A 9,873-nucleotide genomic window follows, 5' to 3' on the forward strand; every position below is an offset into this window, starting at 1 on the left:
GCGGGGACCGGGAGGAGTGAGCCAGAGCATCGCGAGGAGGAGCAGCAGGGTTGAGGGGCGCGGGGCGCCGGAGCACGTCGGCGCACGGAGGGTTCGCGGGTGCCCTTTTCAGGCCAGTTGCTATTCCAGCCCTGAAACGTTCGAAACGTTCGAGGCGCAAGAATTTCTCAACTTCCAAGAAAACGTTTCCTAATGATTATTTTGTAATCCTTAAGAACCAAGATGGAAAAGATAAGGGAAGGGTTGAGGCTAGCCCCTTCTCTGCCAAAAAGCTCGCCTCTGCGGTTCCTCTAGTTTAGATTTTAGCGTGACCCTAGTAATAGCTGGAAAAATAGCCGACGTTCCTCTTTTCCTATCTCTTGAGGGATCGGAAGGAATTTTCAGTCTTCCTTAGCCTCAGGGAACAGCCAGGACCTTTTGTAGGTAATGGCTCTGTCACCTAGGAGCACTCCCTAGGTGCCTTATCGACCCCCTAAGGGCTAGCTGTGGGCATTTGGCTTATCATTAACTGATTAGCTTAATCCGCCACCAGACCGGACCCTGCAAAGAAGGTGACTTCAACTGATAACTAAGTGTTCCTGTAAACTAGAAAGAGGCTAAGAAGGAACGATTGAAAGATTGACCCTGACAAAGATCTCTACTGCTCTCTGTACCAACACAAAGGGTTTGTGCAGCACGGTTCTCTCCCGACGGTACGCTGCCGCTGCCGTTCTGGGCGTTCAATTCTATTCCTAGGCTAATGAAACCTCAAACTTCCCAAGAAGAGCCCATTTTTTTTTTCCCTAAGGCGCACTTATAGGGCATTAAGGGGCTTAGCTCCAAATGTGAATGTGAACAGAGAAGCATGCCCAGGTCAATCTTGACCTCATCCTGACCCCAGGACCTAAGGAAAACAGGTTCTAATAAGATTAATGCCTGGCTGTATGGAGTTAAGGAAGTTGTGCCCATTCACTCTGGGCGGTGTCCCTTTCTGTTAAACAAAAGGGCGGGATTAGCAGTTCTTGGCTTGGAGAAACTCTTTGCTTGTCTCTGTCCCTGCAGTCTGGGGATGCAACGCAGGGGCCCGTGCTTTCTAGGTAAATGCTCAGCCGCTGAACTTTTTAACATTGATTTAAATGGACTAAATTAATAGTCATGTTTACAAGCGAAAAATATTTAACACTGTGGGTATGTGTAACTGTACATACAAATGAATGCTTACACAAGCCAGATGCACAAATATTAAAGTCCTTTCCTCAAAGGTAGAATTCAGGGCTGGATTCTCAGTGGTTAGGAGCACTTGCTGCTCTTCCAGAGGACCTAGATTTGATTCCGAGCATCCACACAGGTAGCCGACGACCATCTGTAACTCCCAAGTACTCTTGTGGTATATATTCATATATAAATCTAAAAACAGTGGAATACAGCTGGTGTGGTGGTGCACGTCTTTAATCTCAGTACTAGGAAGGTAGAGGCAGGTGGATCTCTGTGAGTTCAAGATCAGTCTGGTCTACATACTGAGTTCCAGGATTTTCAGGACTACATAATGAGACCCTGTGTCAAAAAAGAAAGAACTAATATCTATATTTTGGGCCATATAACAAACATGTGCAAATCAATAAGAAAAGGAGCCAGGTGGTGGTGGCACACACCTTTAATCCCAGCACTTGGAAGGCAGAGACAGGCAGATCGCTGTGAGTTCGAGGCCAGCCTGGTCTACAGAGCGTGTTCTAGGACAGCTAGGACTGTTACATACAGGAACCCTGTCTTGAAAAATAAAAAGAAAATAAGAAAAGAAAGAAAGAAAGGATGAAAAGGAGAAAATGCACCAGACAATGGACAGTGCAAACAGTGAGCTGCTTCACATCTAGACTATGTGGTTCTTGCTTCCTTCGGTGCTAGGGATGGAGCACAGCAGCCTGTTCCAGGAAGTCTGTACATTTGAACTAGATTTGCTCGATGATGAACTAGATGAACTGGATGACTTTTTTTGGGAGTGGAGGGGGTAAAGGGGTGGAGAGTCTCACTAGCCTTGGCTAGTTTGGAACTCTGTAGATCTGGCTGGCATTGGATTCACAGGGATTCGCCTGTTTCTGTCTCCAGAATTCGGGGTTAGAGGTGAGTGCTACCACACCGGATCCCTTTTATTCACTTCTCTATTTGTTTTGCAGCAGGGTCTCACTGTGTAACCCTGGCTGTTCTAGCTGTGCAGAACAGGGTAGCCCTGAAGTCACAGAGCTCTGCCGACCTCTGCCCGGGATTAAAGGTGTGCACCACTGTGATCAGCTCCATTTTATTTTTTTTATTTACTTTTTTATGGGTATGGGTATTTTGCCACCATGCATGTCTGTGTATCACAACTGTGCCTGGTGCCCAAGTAGGCCAGGCAGAAGAGTGCATGGATCCTCTGGGACTGACGTTATAGTTAGCTGTGAGCTGCTATGTGGGTGCTGGGAACTGAACCCAGGTCCTCTGCAAGAGCAGCCAGTGCTCTTAACTACCAACTTATTGCTCCCCTTTCCCTTGTCATTCAGTTTATTAAAAATTTTCGCCAAGCGGTGGTTGTGCATGTTAAGTTGGAAGTGTAGCCCCAGCCCCTGGCCTGGGAGTTGCTTTGTTCTGGACTCCAAATCCTATCATGCCAGGTCCTGACCCCTCCCTGGAAGGGATCAGGACCACTCCCAAAAGGTATTTAAGAGGCCTCCTAGAGGAGAAACTCGTGGTTTTGAGTCTGCATGGGCTCCCTGCTGTCTTGTCTCCTTGCCCTGCGCTTGGCCACCCAGAGAGTCATTCTTATTTTTTTTATTGATACTTATTGAGCTCTACATTTTTCTCTGCTCCCCTCCCTGCCTCTCCCCTCCTCCCTTCACCCCTCCTCCAAGGTCCCCATGCTACCAATTTACTCAGGAGATCCTTGTCTTTTTCTACCTTCTACTTCCCATGTAGATTAGATCTATGTAAGTCATTCTTAATAAAACAATAGGTATTTTGATTTGGTTTGATTCGACCTAATTGAATTTCTTGCGCTGGCGGAGCTGCTTTTTTCCTTACCAGTGCATGCCTTCAATCCCAGCATTTGGGAGACACAGGCAGGCAGATCTCTGAGTTTGAGGCCAGCCTAGTCTACAGCATGAGTGCCAGTAAAGGCTCCAAAGCTACACAGAGAAGCCCTGTCTTGGGGGGGAAAAAAAACTATTACATTTTGTTGATGGGGAGAATGCTATGACAAATGTATGGAGGGCAAAGGCCAACTTGCAGGATCTGGTTCTCTGCTTCTACCATGTGGCCCTGGAGATTGAACTCAGATAATCAGACTAGGCAACTAGTTAGTGCCTTTATCCTCTGAGCCATCTTGCCAGCAGCTCCCACCTGCCTGCTTTTGATTTTTGTTTGTTTGTTTGAGACAGGGTTACTCTGTGTAGCCCTGGCTGTCCTGGAACTCTCTTTGTAGATCAGGCTGGCCTCGAACTCACAGAGATCTGTCTGCCTCTGTCTCCAGAGCCCTGGGATTAAAGGACTGCTGCCTCCGTCCCCTTTTTTAAAAACAGGATCTCATATATCCCAGCCTGAATGCAATATGTAGTTGAAGATAAACTTGATTTTACGATCCTCTTGCCTGTAGCACCCATGTGCTTGAATAAGAAACAGGAGAGTCTATGTTGTGACCTGTGTTATACTTTTAGTTTTATTCTGGTTTTGGTCTCATTTTTAAAGGAAATGTGCTTCGGTCTTAACTTTCATGATCCATAATCTTGATGAGTTTTCCCATTTGTTTTGCTTTTGTTTGCTTTGTTTATGAAGAATGCAGGCCAATTCATGGGAAGAAAGTCCTTCATGATGAATTTATCTGATATGATTAGATTTAGATTATGAGTTTGGGGCACGATTCCACAGAGGTGATGCTGTGTGCTCAGCTAGCTGGAGGCACAAAACCCTCAGTATTTGCTTTGGTTAGTTGATTAAGGTGATGTTGTCCAGGTTTCTTTACGGCGTTTGTGCTTTTCCTTGTACCTAGTATTTTACTGGGAAGCTTTTTTTTTTAAGACAGGTTTCCTTATCTTGCCTTGGTGTTATCCAACCATCAGGAGATACTAGAGATTGTGTAATTGTTTCTCAATCCCAGAGTAGACACTTAAGTTTTGTATCCATTGGTGGTTTTACCCTGAGGGAATTACTAATCTGATGGAGCCGTGTGACCGCTTTTTTTTTTTTTTCCCAAGACAGGGTTTCTCCAGGGAGCTCTGGCTACCCTGGAATTCGCTCTGCAGACCAGGCTGCAGACCAGGCGAGCACTCACAGCTCCGCCTGCCTTTGCCTCCACTACTGCCTGGCTGCTGGAATTTTTAAGGTCTTTCTAAGGTCTTTCTGTATAGCACTCATAAATCTTATTTTAATTGACAGGTCAAAACTAGCATTTATTTCTTTTTAGAGATAAGATCTTGCTAGGTTGGCCCCAAATTCCTAAACTCAGGCTATATTTTTTTTTGTTGTTGTTGGCTTCTCAAGTATCTGTGACCACAAAGAAGTGTCACCATTGTGAAGCTTGATTTTGGTTTGTTTGTTTGTTTGTTTTAAATTAACAGAAAAAAGTCACCCTTTGTAGTGGCACATGCTTTTAATCCCAGCACTCCCTGGACAGAGACAGGCGGATCTCTAAATTTGAGGCCAGCCTGGTCTACAAAGTGAGTTCCTATACATGTCTACCCATATGTGAGCCAAATATGTATGAGTTCCCTTGGGCCAAGAGAGGGTGTTAGATCCCCTGGAGCTGCAGTTACTAGAGGATGTGAGTCTCCAAGTCAGATCCTCAGTCTCTCTAGACCATTTGTTCTTTTTTTTTCCTGTTTTAAATTACCCCTTTAAAAATATCTGAATTGGGCTTGAGAGATGGTTAAGCCATTAAGAGCTGAACCATCTTGCTTTTACAGAAGATCCAGGTTCCATTCCCAGCACCCAAATGGCAGCTCACCTCTGTCTGAAACTCCAGTTCCTGGGGATCCAACACCCTCTTCTGACCTTCCTGGACACTGCATGCATGTGGTGTACATACATAAATGCAGGTAAAACAGTTCTATCTAGAAAACAAGAACAAATAAACCATTTTTTTAAAAGTTTTATATGATAATGAATTTCTTTAAACTTAATTTCTTTAGCCGGGCGGTGGTGGCGCACGCCTTTAATCCCAGCACTCGGGAGGCAGAGGCAGGTGGATCTCTGTGAGTTCGAGGCCAGCCTGGTCTACATAGAGCTAGTGCCAGGACAGGCTCCAAAGCTACAGAGAAACCCTGTCTCAAAAAAAAAAAAAACTTAATTTCTTTAAACTTCTCTAATCCCAGCACTTGATCAGTGCTATCGTATATGCTTAGTATGCATGAGACCCTGCCCAGCACCTGAAGTTGACTAACTGTGTCAGTATCATTTCCATGCCATGAAATTCACCTAGATTAGGGTAAGCTACACTCCCAGAAATGATAGTCTATCTACAAACATATATAAGAGTTTCCAAATTGGGTTAGTGAGATGGTGCAGTGGGTAAAAGCACTTGCCACCAATCCTAATGACCTGAGTTCAATCCCCAGGTCTTGGTGGAAGCAGAGAACCAGCTCATACAAGTTGTTCTCTGACCTCCACATGGGTGCCATGACTGACACAGAGGGTATTCACACACACACACACACACACACACACACACACACACACACACACCAGTTGCACAATTTAAAATGAAATATTTAAAAAGAGTTGGGGACGGGACTGGAGATGTAGCTCAGGGGTAAAGCATTTGCCTAGTATGCCCAAAGCCCTAATTTTACCCCAAAGTATAAGCCAGAAAAAAAAAAAAACAAATTCACCACAATCTAATTTCAAAAGAAACTTCATACCCATTAGTAGTCAATTCCCAGCCACTATTAATCACTAGCTATCTATAATTTTTTTTTGTTTTTGTTTTTTCGAGACAGGGTTTCTCTGTAGCTTTGGCACCTATCCTGGAACTAGCTCTATGTAGACCAGGCTAGCCTCGAACTCACAGAGATCTGCCTGCCTCTGCCTCCTGAGTGCTAGGATTAAAGGTGTGCGCCACCACCGCCCAACTGCTATCTATAAATTTGTTTTTTTTTTTTCATTTGAGACAGAGTATCATTATATAGCCTTGACTGTCCTGGAACTCAACATGTATACCAAGCTAACTTCAAATTCACAGAGATCGGCCTGCCTTCACATCTCAAATTCTGGGATTAAAGGTATGTGTCACCACGCCAGGCAATGAATTTGTTTATTCTTAGTACTTTATATATATAATGGTATTGTGATAATTAATCTTATTTTTGACTTGATTGACCTTGGATAAAAGAAGAGATAATCCTCTGGGTGTGTTGTGAGGGTGTCTTAGAGATTCTGTTGTTGTGAAGAAGACAGCATGAGCACTGAAACCCCTCATAAAGGGAAACATTTCATTTGACTGGCTGGCTTACAGTTTTAGAGGTTCAGTCCATTATCAAGCATGGTGGCATGCAGGCAGACATGGTGCTGGAGAAGGAGCTGAGAGTTCTGTGTCTCCATCTGCAGGTAACAGGAAGTGAACTGAGACATACTTCCTCTAACAAGGTCATACCCACTCCATCAAAGCCACACCTCATAATAGTGCCACTGCCTATGATCTTAACAGGGACCAATTACATTCAAACTACCACAGACAGCATTTTCTGGAAATTTTGGGGGCATTTTCTGGAAATGTGTGGCGTGGCTTTTTTTTTTTTTAATAAGGCTGATGCAGGAAATTCTTTCTGAGGCACACTACCCACAAACAGCAAAGAGCTGTGTTAAACTCACTCTCTCTCCTTTTTAAGCCCTCTCAGGTTTTACGTGGAGTTAGCAGACCATGTTGGGCAGCCACTCTGTTGTAAATATAAATAATTCACATTGGTATAAATCTTGGTTTATTGATATAAATTTAAGGTCAATCTTGTTGTGTATATGTATTTCTGCTCTTGATTAAGGTATTGTGATTGTGTAGCTCATTTTAAAAATGTAATGTATAATTAAGAAATATAGATTAATAGATAATCATCTGTAATAGTCAAGTTTGTAGTCATGTTAGTTAGATTTTCTAGATATATAGAGATATATTTCAGTCAGATAGGCATTCTTCATATCTTTCAAAGACTACAGAATATGACATTTAATGTTTTAATAACTTAGGGTTTTTCATGACAATGAGACACGTCTGCTCCTGACAGCACCAGCTACTTCAAGAGGAGAATGGACATTGAAGAGGATCCTCATGGAGTTTGATAGCCATTTGGGCAAGAAACTGCTCTTGCCTGGACTGTTGCATAAACTGGACACAGAGAACCCACAGAGAGAGGACTGCTGAACTTGCCTAAAAGTGAGATGGTCTTTCGGGATTCCTGATTCATGAAAGAGTCTGCAAGACATTCTGCAGGACACAGCAGATAGTGACTGAACTGTCTTTGGAATTTCCTGCTTCATGGAAATGTCTGCTGGATACTATGGTCCTATAGGCTGTAGATGGATGCCCCAATGGTATAGAGTAACTTTGGGTGACTGTCCAGGCAGCGAGATGTCTCTGTCATTTCTAGAGTTTGGAAGTTGCTTATTTCTTGTTTACTTAGGTAATATTATATCCTTCTGGAGTATTTGATGTAGTTGAAGAATAGATAGATAGTTATAGTTTTCCATTGTTATGATAAAAGATAAAATAGATCTAAATATTGTAATTCTTGCTTGATAACTGTTTTGTTATATGTAATTTTACTATGTTAAAGTTAAAGCCTTCCTTTTTGTTTTAACAGAAAAAGGGGAAATGATATAGGAGGGTCTTCTTTCTATGTGTTGCTTTCATTGGTTAAATAAAGAGACTGCTTTGGCCTTTTGATAGGACAGCAGCTTAGATAGGCAGAGTAAACAAAACAGAATGCTGGGAGAAAGAAGGCAGAGAGAGACAGCTGCCTGCCATGAAGCTGCCAGGTCAGACATGCTGAATCTTTCCTGGTAAGCCATGAGCTCGTGATGACATACAGATTACTAGATATGGGTTAAAGCAAGATGTGAGAGTTAGCTAAGAAGAAGCTAGATATAATGGGCCAGGCAGTGTTCAAATGAATACAATTTGTGTATTGTTATTTCGGGGTATAAGCTAGCTAGCCAGGTGGCTGGGAGTCGGGCTGTGGGAAACGGCTTGGCCCACTGCTCCTTTTGCTACATTTCATTTTTTAATTCTTTTTTTTCTATTTTTTTCTGCTCCCCTCCCTGCATCTCCCCTCCCCCCTTCAGCCCTTCCCCAAGGTCCCCATGTTACCAATTTACTCAGAAGATCTTGTCTTTTTATACTTTCTACTTCCCATGTAGAAGATATCTAAGTAAATCTCTCTTAGTGTTCTCATTGTTTTCTAAGTTCTCTGGGATTGTGGTTTGTAGGATGATTTTCTTTGCTTTATGTTTAAAAACCACCTATGAGTAAGTATATGTGATAATTGTCTTTCTGGGTCTGGGTTACCTCACTCAAAATAATGTTTTATAGCTCCATCCATTTTCCTGCAAAATTCAAGATGTGATTTTTTTCTGCTGTGTAGTACTCCATTTTGTAAGTATACCACATTTTCCTTATACATTCTTCAGTCGAGAGACATTTAGGTTGTTTCCAGGTTCTGTCTATGACAAACAAAGCTGCTATGAACATAGTTGAGCACATGTCCTTGTGGCACAATTGAGCATCCTTTGGATATATATGCAAAAGTGGTATTACTGGGTCTTGAGGAAGGCTGTTTCCTAATTTTCTGAGAAATCGCCACACTGACATCCAAAGGGGTTGTACCAGCTGGCATTCCCACCAGCAATGCAGAAGTGTTCCTTTTCCCCACAACCTCTCCAGCATAAGTTGTCATCAGTGTTTTTGATTTTGGCCATTCTTACAGGTGTAAGATGGAATCTCAAAGTTGTTTTGATTTGCATTTCTCTGATGACTAAGGATGTTGAACATTTCCTTTAGTGTCTTTCAGCCATTTTAGATTCCTCTGTTGAAAGTTCTCTGTTTAGGTCTGTACTCCTTTTTTTTTTATTGGATTGTGTGATCTTTTGGTGTCCAATTTCTTGAGTTCTTTGTATATTTTGGAGATCAGCCCTCTGTCTTCTGGGTTACTGAAGTTCTTTTCCCATTCTGTAGGCTGTCGTTTTGTCTTGTTGACCATGTCCTTTGCTTTACAGAAGCTTTTCAGTCTCAGGAGGTCTCATTTATTAATTGTTTCTCTCACTGTCTGTGCTGTTGGGGTTATATTTAGGAAGTGGTTCCCTGTACCAATGCATTCAAGTGTGCTTCCCATTTTCTCTCCTGTACGGTTCAGTGTGGCTGGCTTTATGTTGAGGTCTTTGATCCATTTGGATTTGAGTTTTGTCCATGGTGATAGATATGGGTCTATTTTCATTTTTCTACATGTTGATATCCAGTTATGCCAGCACTACTTGTTAAATATGCTTTCTTTTTTCCGTTTGATATTTTTTGCTTCCTTGTCAAAATTCAGTTGTTCGAAGATGAGTGGATTAATATCCGGGTCTTCTATTTGGTTTCATTGGTCCTCCTGTCTGTTCTTATGCCAAACCCAGGTCCTCTGGAAGAGCAGCTGATGCTCTTAACCACTGGATCATCTCTCCAACCCTTAAAGGTTTCTTTTTTTTTCTTTTTTTTTCTCTTTTTGTTTTTTTCGAGACAGGATTTCACTGCAGTTTTAGAGCCTGTCCTGGAACTAGCTCTTGTAGACCAGGCTGGCCTCAAACTCACAGAGATCCACCTGACTCTGCCTCACGAGTGCTGGGATTAAAGGCGAAAGGTTTCATTTTTATTTATGTGTATATGTCTATATGAATGTCACATGTGTT

At 42.5% G+C, this 9,873-nt stretch overlaps 1 long non-coding RNA gene across 4 annotated transcripts; it reads left to right on the top strand.

Moving 5' to 3' along the window:
• The first annotated feature begins 21 nt into the window (after window positions 1-21).
• Window positions 22-8,379, top strand: LOC146889075 (uncharacterized). 4 transcript variants are annotated; one of them, XR_015737094.1, is made up of 4 exons: window positions 22-1,076; window positions 4,908-5,039; window positions 6,110-6,221; window positions 7,180-8,379. It is a non-coding gene; the product is annotated as an uncharacterized LOC146889075 (long non-coding RNA). The 4 variants fall into 4 exon arrangements; XR_015000433.2 differs by having other exon boundaries at window positions 6,114-6,221; XR_015000435.2 differs by lacking the exon at window positions 22-1,076 and adding an exon at window positions 1,319-2,097 and having other exon boundaries at window positions 6,114-6,221.
• Window positions 8,380-9,873: the final 1,494 nt, after the last annotated feature.

Source organism: Myodes glareolus, chromosome X (assembly GCF_982192425.1).
Source record: "Myodes glareolus chromosome X, mMyoGla1.1, whole genome shotgun sequence".
Classification (NCBI taxonomy): domain Eukaryota; kingdom Metazoa; phylum Chordata; class Mammalia; order Rodentia; family Cricetidae; genus Myodes; species Myodes glareolus.